The sequence below is a fragment of the Sprattus sprattus genome (genome assembly GCF_963457725.1).
Source record: "Sprattus sprattus genome assembly, chromosome: 5".
NCBI classification, from domain to species: domain Eukaryota; kingdom Metazoa; phylum Chordata; class Actinopteri; order Clupeiformes; family Clupeidae; genus Sprattus; species Sprattus sprattus.
Genome location: NC_137924.1, coordinates 25014542 through 25029594, shown reverse-complemented (window position 1 = coordinate 25029594; position 15053 = coordinate 25014542). Strand labels below are relative to the sequence as shown.

General features: G+C 43.3%; 1 protein-coding gene across 4 annotated transcripts in view; it reads right to left on the bottom strand.

Annotated features, from left to right (window-relative positions):
- The window catches only part of LOC308365723 (B-cell CLL/lymphoma 9 protein-like), a 33083-nt gene extending 18850 nt beyond the window's left edge, over positions 1–14233 (bottom strand). For 2 of the 4 annotated variants that reach the window (XM_080839276.1, XM_080839279.1), the window contains exons 1-2: positions 12907–13020; positions 9338–9528 (exon numbers count right to left, since the gene is read on the bottom strand). The gene's annotated coding sequence lies outside the window, so the exon portion shown is untranslated. Of the gene's footprint in view, positions 1–9337; positions 9529–12906; positions 13021–13252; positions 13350–14190 lie in introns of those variants that run through there. The other 2 variants (XM_080839277.1, XM_080839278.1) reach the window with 2 other exon arrangements.
- Between the last annotated feature and the right edge of the window lie 820 nt (positions 14234–15053).

Below are 15053 nucleotides of genomic sequence, written 5' to 3'. Positions count from 1 at the left end.
AATGACTGCAGGTGAATGTAAATAGGTATAACCAAATATTTATGCAAATAGGAACCACAGTCAAACAGGCACGCCTAAAGAAAACATGAACCTTAACACATCCAGTACGCCAACTCCTCCACACCTGAAACAGGTCTGACACAAAGGTACCGTCCATGGCAGCTGTCAATCAAACGTCAGTGGGGTTGTGAGAGAGATGGGCATCCCACGCACTCACTCACTCACACCTGTCTCTCGAGGAGAAGACAACTTCATTTCCCTCAGACTCTTTCGCTGCTGAACACCTCGGCATGAGCATCAAAGAAAAGGCAACACAAAGAGGAACGGGGGAGATGGAGGAAGGGAGGAAGAGAGAAAGAGAGATGTGATGAGATGAAGGGGCTGGATGAGGCAGACACGTCTGGGGAAGGAGGAGTCGTGTCTGGCTTTGATTTTGATCTGATGGAGTAACCGTTACTGTAACCCCAGATCACACCTGTGTGTGTGTGCATGTGCGTTTGCGTGTGCTTTTCTTGTTTGGCCAATCTGAATCTTACACAACACATTTGAATGAAACAGGCCATGCAACACACGGCAAAAAGTCTTCGCAAATACAAACACACACTCTCCCTCTGTGTGTCTCTCACACTCACTCACACCGTGTGTCTCTCTCTCTCTCTCACACACACACACACACACACACACACACACACACACACACACACACACACACACACACACACACACACACACACACACACACACACACACACACACACACACACACACACACACACACACACACACACACACACACACACACACACACACACACACACAGAGCATGAGCAGTCTGTCCCTGTGTTACCCTGAATTGGCTGTGTGCTGAACATTCCACTGGAATGACATGGTCCGTTTAAATGGCCTGGCACAGAGAAGTGTGTGTGTGTGTGAGAGAGAAAGAGAGAGAGAGAGAGAGAGAGTGTGTGTGTGTGTGTGTTTGTGAGTGTGTGAAAGAGTCCAGCATGGCAGCCAGCGCTGACACAGCCAGCGGGTGGGGGTGGAAGTAGGAGGAGGGACGTTGGCACGGTAACATACTGGCCTAGGCACCACAGTGATGCTTCAGAAAACAAGAGCCCCAAACACACACACACAGTCCTCTGACACCCTGTCTGCCTCTTACACACACACACAGTCCTCTCCTCTCACACCCTCTCTGCCTCTTACACACACACACACACACACACACACAGACACACACACACACACACACACACACACGGTCTATCGCTTGCACTTACATACACACCCAACACAATCGTTCACTCAAAACACACACACAAACACGCCAACCCAGGATGGGGTTAAGCCTCCAGTCATCAAACAAGCAGATCAGGAAGACCCAGGAGGGAAGAGGAGAGACAGGACAGAGGGAGGAGGGAGGGGGTGGGTAGGAGGAGAAGGGGGGAGGGGGGGGGGGTTGAGGGGAAAAGGGAAGTGTAGGCTGGTGGGGAGGGGGGCGGGGGGGCTTGGATTGGAAAAGGGGAGAGTGGGGCAGAAGTGTCTGCCGGAGGAAGAGTGTGAGAGGAAACATGGAGAAGGGGATGGCGGGAGCATTTCCCAGCTCTCTGGTTTGGCTTCCGCGCTCAGAATGGTGTGAGACGGCGACCTGACCCGCCAGCTATTACAAGCTCAACGTGTCAGGGAGGAGAGGAGAGGTGAGGTGAGGGGTGGATGGGTCAGAGGGTCTGAGAGAGAAAGGCAGCCATTCAGAAAACACATCAGGCACCAACACAGAGATCCCCTGTTGGGGGATGCAGAGGGATATCAATGGAAACCCCAAAAGCCATTTTGTTTTCAGTTTTGCTGAGATGTGGCATAAAGTGGCATCTACTCAGGACAATTCATGAATCTGTGCCATACACAACTAAAGCAACAGGACAGTCATTATAGATAGAACGTCTGTCCCACAGTCAGGAGTTACAGACAGAAAGTCTGAGACAGACAGACAAAGAAGATTTAAAAAAAAAAGAGAGAGAGAAAGCTCACCTCCAACTGCTGGCTGTTGGGAAATTACTAGAAGACAGGAAAAGATGCGGAGCGCACAACAATAGGGGAAGAGTGCAAAAGGAGGACTTTAGAAGATTTAGACCAATGGCGAGACAAGAGAAGGGAGCTGAGAGAAGGCGAGAGAGAGCGAGAGAGACAGACACAGGGGAGAGATAGATAGAGAGAGAGAGAGAGCGACAGGGATAGAGCGCATGAGAGAGAGAGAGAGAGAGAGAGAGAGAGAGAGAGCGAGCGAGCGAGCGAGAGCGAGAGACAGACAGACACAGAGATAGAGCAGTGCCAGATTAGTAGCGCCCATTTAACCCAATTCCCTTACATCTGTGCCACAGGCAGATGGCCCAGCGCACTGTGGGATGTCACTGGAGGTCACCGCCGGATCATTTGGGCAGTGGAGTAAAGGCAAGGATGCCACAGCGGGCAGAGGGGGGGGCACCTAATGTCAACGGGACCGGCTGTACCCACCACAGCGACACCACCAACCTGCTTGCCAAGTCACAGCCCGTAGACCCTGAGCAGGGCTTCAATGTAGGCAGCCATCGTAAGCCACCAACAACGACGACACTCATTATTTTCAGTAGCGGAACTGACTGACAGTGTTCTGGTGATGGAGAAAATGTAGAGGGAAGCAGCCTTGAATCATACAAGTGTAGTCCATTTTATCACAGGACAACTTCACAAAGCTCTTTCAGTGTTCGAATCCCTTGCTCTGATCCAGGCCTTCATGCTTCACAGATAAAATGTTAATGAAATCCGTCTACTGGGGCACACACCGGCGGCTCCCTGAACAGCAGACCTAGTTTAACTTAAACAAATCTCCATACAGACCCAGGCCTTCTCCCAAAAGCAGCCCTGCCTTCTGAAGACACAAGATCCACAGTGCCATCTGTACGGCGCTAAACCGGTCTGTTCAAGTACGAACATTAAAAGGCATATCGTCAGGAATGCACATTTGGTCTTAATTTAAAAAGGGAAACTAAGGCAAACACGATGAGTCATTACACTCATTAACATTCATGTACCCTCATTAACATTCAATAGCAATTCATGTTTTTAGTATTATACTTGAACTTGGTAGTATCCAAACACATCAGTACTACCCAAAGCACCCAATGATTAATTAAATCATGCGTCTCAAATACCACCATATGAATATTCAATAGATATTTAGCTTTCTGCTACAACCACGTGAACACAACATGGTCTGGAGTTCAAACTGTACTCCTGAGACAGCGCTGTCAGAAAGATCCCATCACACAAGGTCCGATCACAACTCTAAAATGCCAAGTGTCTCTCCAAGGTGACCTTTATCACTGAAACATTCCTGTCATTTCAACTTGCCATGCAAATGCTCATGACCAATAAAAGAAAGAATCTCCATCTTAGCACAAGGCATCAAGCTGCGTTTAATGTTCTCTCAAATTATTACATCAGCTCCCTGTCATACTGTCACACTATGGCATATGCAACAGCCTTAAACATCATAATTCAATGTTATACGACTTAACGGTCATCACTGCCAATTTGTTTTTATTTTACGGATTTATCACGCCTATAAGAACAGCTGTGCCAAATTAAACGGCATTTTGCAAATCTGTTTGGAAAGATAGCCTTGGTCACCAATAACCCTTACTAAACACATTTCACAGAATCTAATTCACAGAGGCTACCTTTTTCCCTCTTTCCAGGATTGCTTGCATGGTTTCACAACTGCTAGTTTATATGCGTGAGGCCACACGGTTAGAATTGGAGCTCTTATCATTGTAGTCACAGAGTGCGAGCTTCTCCATTACAAATGATACATTGCACCTCCAGACGTTCCAGCTTGGATGTCAAGTTTTAACAGCAATCTTTACTCGCAATTATTTAAGTCTCCATCACCAAAAAACAATAAAAGATGATGAATATAGCATTGTACATTATATGCATTTACATTTAGTCATTTAGCAGACGCTTTTGTCCAAAGCGACGTACAAGGGAGAGAACAATCAAGCTAGGAGCAATAAAACCTGGTGTAACAATAAATACTGCTTATTTTTTTTCAAAAAAATAGAAAACGACATAGAAAGAAAAAGAAGTGCGGGCCTGTCACTGCTTAAGTGCAAGTTAAGCCAAGGTGCCAGTTAGGAAGGGAGGTGCTCTCTGAATAGTTGGGTTTTCAAGAGCTTCTTGAAGGTAGAGAGGGACGCCCCTGCTCTGGTAGTGCTAGGCAGGTCGTTCCACCAACGTGGAACTAAACCTGAGAATATGCCTGTAGGTGACCAGATTACACACTCATTCCATTATAGTTTGGTGCTCCTTGTACTATACAGTGACTCATCAAGACCAAACCTCTCTCTTCTTTAAACTTAGTGATACAGAAATACCAGCGCTGCTTTGAAAAGGTAATAGTGATTATCATGCCAGCTCTGGAGATGACACTGAATAGTGACTCTTAGAGATGCTGTACGCAATATTGGCGTTTCTCACATAGCACCCAGAGCAGCCCACCCTTTTCCACTAAAATGTGCGGTGCTGGTGCAAAATAATTTGCAGGTAGGGATAACATTCTGCTCAGAAGTTACCAGGCCCACAGGATTTCTTTTCCCCTCAGAACATCCATTTTCATAATTGCTCTCAGAATGCAACACCAGCTATTGTTAGCATTCCGAGAAAGTAACACTCAAAGCAGCTTTAAATAATGAAAAATCAAAACATAACCCACTTTGAAAGGATATAGTGAACCCACAAAGCACCCATTCCTTCATTACACACTAAGGGGCCGATCACACAGGACGCAACTTTTAAAAGCGCGTCGCTAGCAAAACCATTGTTTTCCTATGGTACGGCGCGCCTTTCATGTGCGCCTTTTAAACGCCGCGCCTCGCGCCTTTCTGGCGGTTTAAAGGCGCGCCTAAAAGTTAAAATATTCTCAACTTTAAGTGCAAGGCGCGGAGTCGCACAGCTCATCAATGTCACACTAGGCCAATTGTACAACTCCAGATGTAAGAATTATTCAAATTCTATACGGCGGACACATGCGTGGACCTGCGTGAGCAACCAATTGGCCGTCTCTGGTGAGTATACTACACTATGCCTTTTATAAATGCCTTTAAAACAAATAGGCTAGCTGGCTAGCTAACTCCACAGGCGCATAGGCGCTTTTCCCCAGGCACATCTTGCCAACGCGCTTTCGATGCGACTGCGCTTATAAAAGTCGCGTCCTGTGTAGGGATGGGTATCGTTTGGGTTTTTTCCGATACCGGTACATAACCGATACTTTTAAAACGATACCGGTGCCTAAACGGTGCCAGAACCGATACTTTTTATTTTTTTTAAATTAAAGACATTAGGCTTATTTATTGCCAAGGCAAATAGTTTTCTTCAAATTTAACAATATATTAACTGTTTAAGGCATACTATAAATAAAAATAAATACAAAACACTTGGCTTCAAACCTTTTAACTTCAACTATGAACAATATATTAACTTATAACAACTGTTTAAAGTATACTTAAATAAATATAAATAAATACATAACACACTCTGTACACACACTTCGCACTTCAGTAATACTTTTGCAGAAATATGAGCATGTTTGCCTTCAGAGTAAAAAAAATATTAATTAGTTTGCATTTATTTAAACCCACTGGTTTCGTGAATGTGTACTGCCCCTTTAAGAGTTTAGCTTCAGAGCCTCTTGAGTTCTCTCCCCCATTTACACGCAATTTTGTTGTTGCATATGCTGCACGTCGCGTTGTTTGAATCTTTTTGTGCGAAATACAGCCACACTTTTGATCGTTTACCTTTCGACATTTTCTCCGTTATATTGATGGCTAGCTCTGTTTGTGCTTGCTCTGTGCAAGGCTGCCTGCTCTTCGCTGTCAGACTGTTGCAATGTTATTGTAGCGTCCGAGTGCTCTCTTAAGAACTCACATTGAGAAGGAATATCTTTGGATGAGACGGTAGCTCTCCGTTTAATAAAGCGTATCCAACTTCTGCTTAGAACAACCACACTTATCTTGAAACCGAAACCACACGCAAGTCAACCCATTACCATGGCAACTACTCAACACAAATCTCGTTTCCACTAGTCCCATACGGAATGCAGCGTGAGCGACACAGGCGAGAGTCTACATTGGGAGATGGAGCAGTTTTATATGTGCCCCACGAAATCTGTTAGCAACACAAAAAAGTATACAGATCGTACTCAGAAAGATCTACGCCACTAACGTTACATCTAGTTAGCTATCGCTAGTTTTGTTAAATTATAAAAATTTAAATTAAAAAAAATAAATAAATAAATAAAAAATCTGCTCGGGCACCGAAAGGAAGCACCGAAATCTGCGTTGCATTTCGGTCCGGGTAGGTATCGGTTGTATGGAACCGGTGCCGTATTGGTACCGGTTCTCGGTACCCAACCCTAGTCCTGTGTGATCGGGCCCTTATAGGGGTAAATATCACCGGCTGAAAAGAAATAAAAACAAAAAATTGTGAGGGACGTTGAGCTAACCAAAGATGAAATCATAACTTCCCATGCCAGAGTATTGTCTAGTCAAATGACTGAGTAACAAACAGTAATACATAAAATTTGAGGTTGAACGGCACTCACACTCTTATGTACAAAACTGAATTGACCAACCAAAGACAGCTACAGGCTCACCCCAAATGGCCAAAAGGTGTTTTGTTTGGACAGCACACTAATAATCAACAACATGAGATGCTCCCAGATACAGCATTTATGTGATGAATCCACAATACTTTAATCCAGCAGTTTACTGATACAAAATTGAGTCGTGTCTATGAGCCGCTACCGAATCCCAGTAAGACACTTCTGTTAAGATCAAAGCATCATCATGATCACCACCACAGCCCCACAAGAAGACAAGACACTCACTCGGTGCATGGGATGCTGAGTCAGAAACTGTAACAATTTTTAAGGGGCCTGAAATCAAAACCTTCTAAATGAAGTATTTATATCACAGACGAAGGATGACCAAGCTGGTCAACTCAGACAGTAACAATGTAGAAGCCCTGATGAGCATTATTACACCAAGGTAGGCAGAAGATCGCTTCAGTTTTAAGTACACTGCCATGGACACTGCTATGTTTAAATCTGCGCATAGTTCTGCACAAATTTTGTCACTAATATGATCTGTGCGGACTAGTGCAAGTTTAAAAACACTGGCTCAGGGTCAAGAGGAAGCTAAATCCATTTACAATACTTACTCATTTAGCAAAGTAATGTGATCATTTTCATTAGAATATTTGCTCTCTGGGAATAAAACTACTGGAGACCCGCTGATAAAATTAGAGTAGGGTTTATTTAAGGGAGGTAGCGATCACTTTTTTAGAGTAAATAGTTATGAAGGGACCGAGAAAACTAGAAACCTATAAAAAAAAATAACAGTCTTTGCAGTAGATTCACACGATGTAAAGATATTATTTAAAACACTTTGAATGAGTGACTGACCTTGAGCACTGCCAGACGTGTCCGCAACAGCAAACGTCGTATACTTTAGACACAAAACTAGTATACTTAACAGACACAAAACTAGTATACTTAACAGACACAAATGTGGCTGTTTGCATCCGTGATGCAAAAAAGCAGACATTCTGGAGTATATTGAGGCCCTTTGGAAGCAAGTTGTGGAGAAACTAAGTTCACTTGTCTGCAACAATCTGCTTGCGGATTGTGACATTTCTGCTTTTTTCCGAGTACTAATCCAATTCCTACACAAAAAAAAACACATATAAATGTTTGAGAACACATTAGTCCCAGAGAGTTGGTTTCTTGCAATTCACAACTTGTTCTTGTTCCTAAAATTCTCATTTATGACCTTGACTGTGAAAACGACTTACACGACTAGTATTTGCCTGGTATGTCTGTGTGTGTAAAACATATGTCAATATGTATGAAAAAAAAAAAGTACCAAATTCCTTCACAAAACAACATAATTTCCCATTTTAAAGCATAATCTACAGACTGTCTTATTGTCAACTACATTCATTTATGTACTTTAAAAGGTAAAGAAAACACTATCTTAAACACACTTAGACAGGCAAGTACAGATGTCTTATCACTTACATTTAAGAAAAATAATTCAAATATGCCCTCACAGACTAGACCCAAAACCTCCAACTGTATGCAATACACACACATCACACAATAAGGCGTATCCAATTTTGTTGTAGAGCTTGCCCTACTGTTTTGTAGCATCCATGGCCAATTCACTGTTCCTGTCCTGAAAACACCCACACCACTCCATTGGTGATGCCTGACCTTACTTCCCCATCAGGACTCTAGAGGCTTTACAGGTAGGCAGCAACACCCTTTGTTTTGCTACCATAAACCATAGACTGTGCTACTATATCACTATAGCTCCATTTCCCCCTGGAGACATTAAAAATGACTAACAGATCTGACAATAATTTCACACAGCTGAAATAGGAAAGACTTCTTAGACCTGGCCATTCAAGACACAGTCTCTTGTCCCTGAAGATCCATTGTGTTTTTGGGTCATGGTTTTGTACTTGTTTTGTATATAAAAAAGAATCTGTAACTGGCCAAATGTCACAAACACTGCGGCAGGGAATAACACTTTTTCTTCAAAAAAAAAAACACAGGACTATCACTTTAACTAAAACTTTTATGCCTCTGAGAATGGTGGTCATTCTTCAGGAAATGAGTTGAGTGCCGTCTTCACTGTGTGCGTGAGAAACGGAGACCACACTGGGGGCTTTGGGGCACTGTAAAACATGCTGTGCAACGGGGCGAACAGGGCTTTTCTCTGTCTACAAAGTGTCAGTAAACTGGAATGTTATCAGGAAGAGATAGAGTTTGTGTGTCCAAGCTTTTGTATGTATGTGTGTGTGTGTGTGTGTGTGTGTACAAGAGATGAGTCATTCACCAGGGGAAAGACTGGTTCTTTCTGTGCGTCACTGTCTGTTTCGGCCTGCATTCCTTAGCATTGTCTTTATTTTGCTGTGTGATGTGGAAAATGCTGCCCATGCAAGAGACAGAGACAAACAAACAAACACACATACACACATGCAAATCCTACACGCCGGCAACTAGGAATCATGTTAGAGTAATGGCCTCACTGAATCTGCCATGTGCGGCCATAACAGCGGTTATTAGACAAAATATAAACAGAGCAACACTGGGCTAAGGAACAGCCTACCACACCAGAAGTACTCAAACATAATATGTCCACAGACTAACATGCATTATGCAGGCATTGGCATACAAGCACATCAGAAAGACACTCGCTGAGATGGAGACACAAGCTCTCGCTCACTGACGTCTTACCTCGAATGATCCCCTGAACTCAGAGGTCTGTGTTGATCCTCATCAGTGGCATTGGCCAACCGGTTCCCTTGATCGCCACTGCTCGCCTTTCTCTCCAATTGTGATGTATGCCAACGTTCAGGCCAGCAATACAAAAAAAAAAAAAACTATAAATCCCAGAATGAGCCGGTCAAGGTATCCAAATCACAAACCTGGAAAGAGAGGGGGAAAGGAAAGGTGAATACAGACAAAGAATAAACTGATGAGGAGGCTTCTTAAACCCAATGATACAAACACTGGAACTTATCATGGATTTCAAACAGCAACAAATACTGCCATTGAGTAATGCAAAATTTTGCAACTAAGATTTGATCAAAATACTGAGTCAGGGTGTCAGTTTTGTTGGTTGACTTTCCTTTGATGATGACCCTGGTTCAAAGTAGTATTAAACTGACACACATCCCTCCCCTAAATTCACCTCAAGTCACAACAGCAATGCAGCAGAACTCACAAACAGACATGTTTAGGCCAATGCTCTAACATTTGCATAGAAATGTCACTATCTGCAAGTCTTGACAGTGTGACTAGTGTAGCAACAATTGTGTAGGACAAGGCACCAGCTCTCCCTGGCCCATAACAGGTTAGCTCTCCCTAGCCCATAACAGGTTAGCTCTCCCTAGCCCATAACAGGTTAGCTCTCCCTAGCCCAGGCCATAACAGGTTAGCTCTCCCTAGCCCATAACAGGTTAGCTCTCCCTAGCCCATAACAGGTTAGCTCTCCCTAGCCCATAACAGGTTAGCTCTCCCTGGCCCATAACAGGTTAGCTCTCCCTGGCCCATAACAGGTTAGCTCTCCCTGGCCCATAACAGGTTAGCTCTCCCTGGCCCATAACAGGTTAGCTCTCCCTGGCCCATAACAGGTTAGCTCTCCCTGGCCCATAACAGGTTAGCTCTCCCTGGCCCATAACAGGTGTTTCCAGAGTAAATCAGTAAACACATGGAAGGCTAAACATCTGACAGGGTTAACAGATGAAGCAAGACACTTCTTGACTTAGATATTTCAGACAGCACCAAAACAAGCAACAGACACAACTACTCAATAAACTTAAGTCATTCATAAACTGGGTGTTGAACAGGAAACCAGTATTTTGGTTGAGTTACAATGACCCTTTAACAAATCCCAATGCTCCACTGCCTCTTTGCTGAACAAGATTGGTAGCATCTACCTCACCTGCAAGCTGCATCTACCTCACCTGCAAGCTGCATCCACTGACTGATGTGAACTGCAGTTTCTTGAAAATCCACAATAAACACAGCCCTTAAGTTTTCTGCTTGTCTGTGTGTGTGCAACACACAAAACAGATCCTCTGTACCTTTCTATTAGCCTTCAATCACACCCAGAGATGTTTAAGATCTCCATATTAAACTCCCTACATCACCAATTCAAAGCTCAAGGCCAACAATATAAAAATATCTTCTGACAATGGCCTCCTGACCACTGGTCTGCCAAAGCAGAAAACTATCTATTTAAATCAGAGAAATTACGATATTAAAGGAACAGGCAGGCAGTGCAACCAGTACATTTATACATACATTTTTGCATCATTATGGACATAGGAAAACCATGTGTAGTAAATGATCGGTTAAAAGGTAAAGGTATATGGTAACTGCTATTTAGTATAGGTGATGCACACACTCCTCCCACCCATAGAGAGAGGCCTGCTCAGGGCACTAAAGTGCACTTGTGTGGGCCAGACACGGGTTATCATGGTGCTCAAGAGAGCAGACTAGGGGCCAACTGCATGCAGAGGCACACACAAACATTCAACGTCCACACAGGGTATTGTATGGCTGGGATTTCTGGTAAATCAGAGCCTACCCTACTTTGCACCTTGATTTTTCAAAGATCCACTTTAGCATTCTCCAAGACACACACACACACACACACACACAGTCCAATGTAATTTTGGAGTGTGCGATGCATCTGTAAGGCATGCAAAATGTGCTCTCTGGGCTCTTGCTGTATATTGCCAGACATACATGAATGCACTGAAACTCAAGTTTCCAATTGCACACCTACTCAGGCATCAACAATTCAGGTGAAGATCTTGGCATACATACACGGCTGCCTCTATGAGATTTCCATAATGTAATTTGACACAAAGAAAAGGACTTGCAAGACGCAGGGGGACTGAGAAACATCTTGTTTCAAAAGAGTTTACGAGTTTAAGTTTACCTTCCCTTTCATTAAGTGTTGGTTTCAATACAAACAACTGGGTAATTGGATATGAGCACATCCATACCAGGCAATACTAGCAAAGGATACTATAAAAACTACAGTGATATTCATAATTCCAGCTACACTTAAGTCCAACATTGTCTTAACAACAAAAAGGACCAGAATATAATCAACATACCTTTACTCTCAGCTGTTAGCATACACCTTTAGGTATTACAAAACATAACGCACTAGGTGACATGAATCAGCTAAATTAATTTAACTGATGTAACATATTTGACTATATCCTTTCCTAAATTATAAGCTACACATCTTTAGAGGCACTTACAATTCAAATGTCCTCGCAGATATAGCTCATGGTAACAGTGCAGAAAGAGATAAATACAACAGGCCACATAGGGACGGCAACAATCTGGGCATCAGGAAAAGCTCCTTTAACGTGACAGTTCTAATGGTTAGGATGTATTTGTAAGGCCTGATCTATAAACAAGACGATACAAAGTTAACTTGCTTCCTCAGAAATTCGAAGATCAATACGTGGTTTGTCGAAGTATCGTTGCACAACTACCAAGAAACTGTTCAAACACTACAGCATTCCTCCAGATACCATTCTACTCTTTGTCTGAGCCACTCTTTCATCGTCGTGGTTCCAAGGCGTCGGTTGTCAGTGCGGGCCTTACAGCTAGAGGCCCCTGGCCCGCAGTGACAACAGCCGCCTTGGAGCCGCGAGCACACACGGGAGTGTAACCGAATCTGGCTCTCACTCTCTCGGCCCCGTAGTAAACTTGAGCGGCTCTGCGCAGACTTCAATGGGGACCCAAACAAAAGTCGCTGAAACCAAAGAGCGTCACACCATGAAGTGGCTATTCAACTCGGCGAAATAGACGTCTGAGTTTCAAATGTATGATAACATTAGTACCGCGGTGTTTAGTATTGTTTGTTTGAAACCCACGTGCTCTAACATTCCACAATAATCCACTCTGAGGTAAAGAAGTAATAACCCTATGAATTCAAAAATAGGTAGCATATAACCTAAACTGTTAAAAAAAAAACATCAAAAGGAGAATTTGTACAATAGTGAAAGACTTCGATATATCCAAATGCAACAATTGCAACCTTCACTTCACTTGCACTCAAACTTTCGCTGATACAGTGTGCGAGATTAACAGTCCCGAAATGTTTTGACTTTGTTGGAAATTCGACTACGCTAAATGGCTGCTGAGGGGAACAGTATTGCCCAAACTGATTTGTTCCATCGGGAGACCAGCAAGGAGATAGACGGATAGGTCTGCTGAGGTAGGGTAAGTAGGCTAGGCTACACTTAAATATTATACAACAGGTCCTTACTTACCCTTTACGATATGGCTTTTTAATTTAGACCACACACAGAAATGTACATCCTCCATTGCTATTCAAAAAAGTTCACGAACATCCAAACCCAAATTGGGCGCCTATGCCTAGGCTACCATCGTGTCTCTTTCGCAAGAGAGGTAACTTAATACACAACCAGAGTTCCTTTTATCTGAAGCGAAGCCTTCAAATCGAGGAAAGTTCGGTTGAAATCCAGCGTTGCACAAAACAACAGTTTTCGAAAGTACGATCCACCAAAGAACTCCGATTCCAGAATGATTACACTATTATCCAGTAAATCTCGGCGGTGCATTCGCTCCCAATAATGAGTAGAAAAAGTAGCCTACCCCTTGCTCCAAGACGTTCCAAACTTGAGCAACTTTTTTTTCTTCCTAAAGAAGTTGTTCCTGTTCCGCGGAACCTGGGGGGAGGGGAGCCTTTTCCTCTTCTCTCCTGCCCGGTGGTTGTGCAGACAAAAGTCCGCCTAGAGAACCAAGCTTGTGTTCCACACGCCTGGGTTCTAACTTATTATGACTCACACAACGGAGATAACGCGTTGAAAAGCATTAATATTACCATAGTAATCACCTAACATTGTGGTGCACTTATAAAACGACACGAAGGCTCCATGTTCTACGTTCAGATAAAGCAAACTGGACAGGCTATCGAATTCTACCGAGGCTGTGAGCCTGATCTATTAGCCAAACCAGCGGTGCATCAATGAGAAAATAAAAATGAAAAACACGAAATGTTATCGCATAAATATGCAGCGATACGGTCGCATATGCTCATTGTTATGCCTACCAGCATGAGCATGCACAATGAAAGAGATCGCATTTGGTAATTTAATGCAATCAAAGGCGCATTTCATTATTTTCTTAGATAAATGTCATCCCACATACGGTGTAGAGGCTATTTATTTCCATCGAACGCGCATGATATCTCGCACCAGTCCCTCGTATGTTCACAGTATAGCGACATTTCGGTTGTGTATTCCACCGGATCTTCGACATATCCGTTCAAGTGAGCATTTAGATCTCTTGATCGCTTTGCTCCATCCACCGAGCATGGAGAAAGTAGATGAGAAACATAGGAGGGGTAGCGAGAGGGACATAAGAGCGGTATCATGGAAGAAGGGCTTCCACGTTGAAAACTGGAGGTGAGCAACAACCACGAATACCCCCGTTCCTCTCTCAGCCATATAAACATTCACCTCTCGTGGGTCTCCTTATCCTTCAAATCCACGTTAAAATATCATATTTGTGGGAAAAAATGACAACATTACCTGAAACAACGCTTGATAACAGCAGTCCGCCACCCCCTACGCGATGATTGAAGTGGCCCTGTTAGATTGTATCCATCGCCAAGATTTCCTTCCTCCACCCCCCGCTTCGTCTGCCATTTGGTTTCGTCCGAATTCTAAGTAGCAATTCTAGGTCAGGTCTGTGTGGCAGAGAATATATTAATGACAGATTCAAAGTCGGGCGAAACATAGGCTACACCGGGGGCATGCGAATACGGACGGAGAACAACATCGACATTATTATTATTAGGCCCGTCACTGGATGTGTGTGCTAGACTATATTCTATTCATGTTTAGGTGCTTAAGTTCCCATTGTATCCCACTTCCCATCTCCTTCTCTGGCCTGGAGAGAGGATTTGAGGGCCTGTTAAGGTCCATGATGGTCAAAATGTAAGTTTAAGGCTCATAAATAGGCATGAGTATGAAATAACACACATTATGAGATAGTGAAGTAATGCTGATATAAACATTTACAGTAATTTGAAATTCCACCTTTGATTGAAATGAAGTCCTACATCCGTCTACCTATGTTTTTGTGTTTCTGTTTGGGGGTCCAGGTCACACTCAAGAGGCCCAGCTCTGAATTCCCACTTTCTTAATTTGATGCTTGAATTACATTTAAAATGTTCTCGATTAAATATGCAAGACCGTTCTCAGATTGCTTGTATTAAATGTTTCCACACATATTATTATGCCTTTGGGCCCTTTTATCATTTTATAAGAAGTGAATCATGTGTGTTAGAGGGTGTGTGTGTGAGTGTGTGTGTGTGTGTGTGTGTGTGTGTGTGTGTGTGTGTGTGTGTGTGTGTGTGTGTGTGTGTGTGTGTGTGTGTTCCTATGTGTGT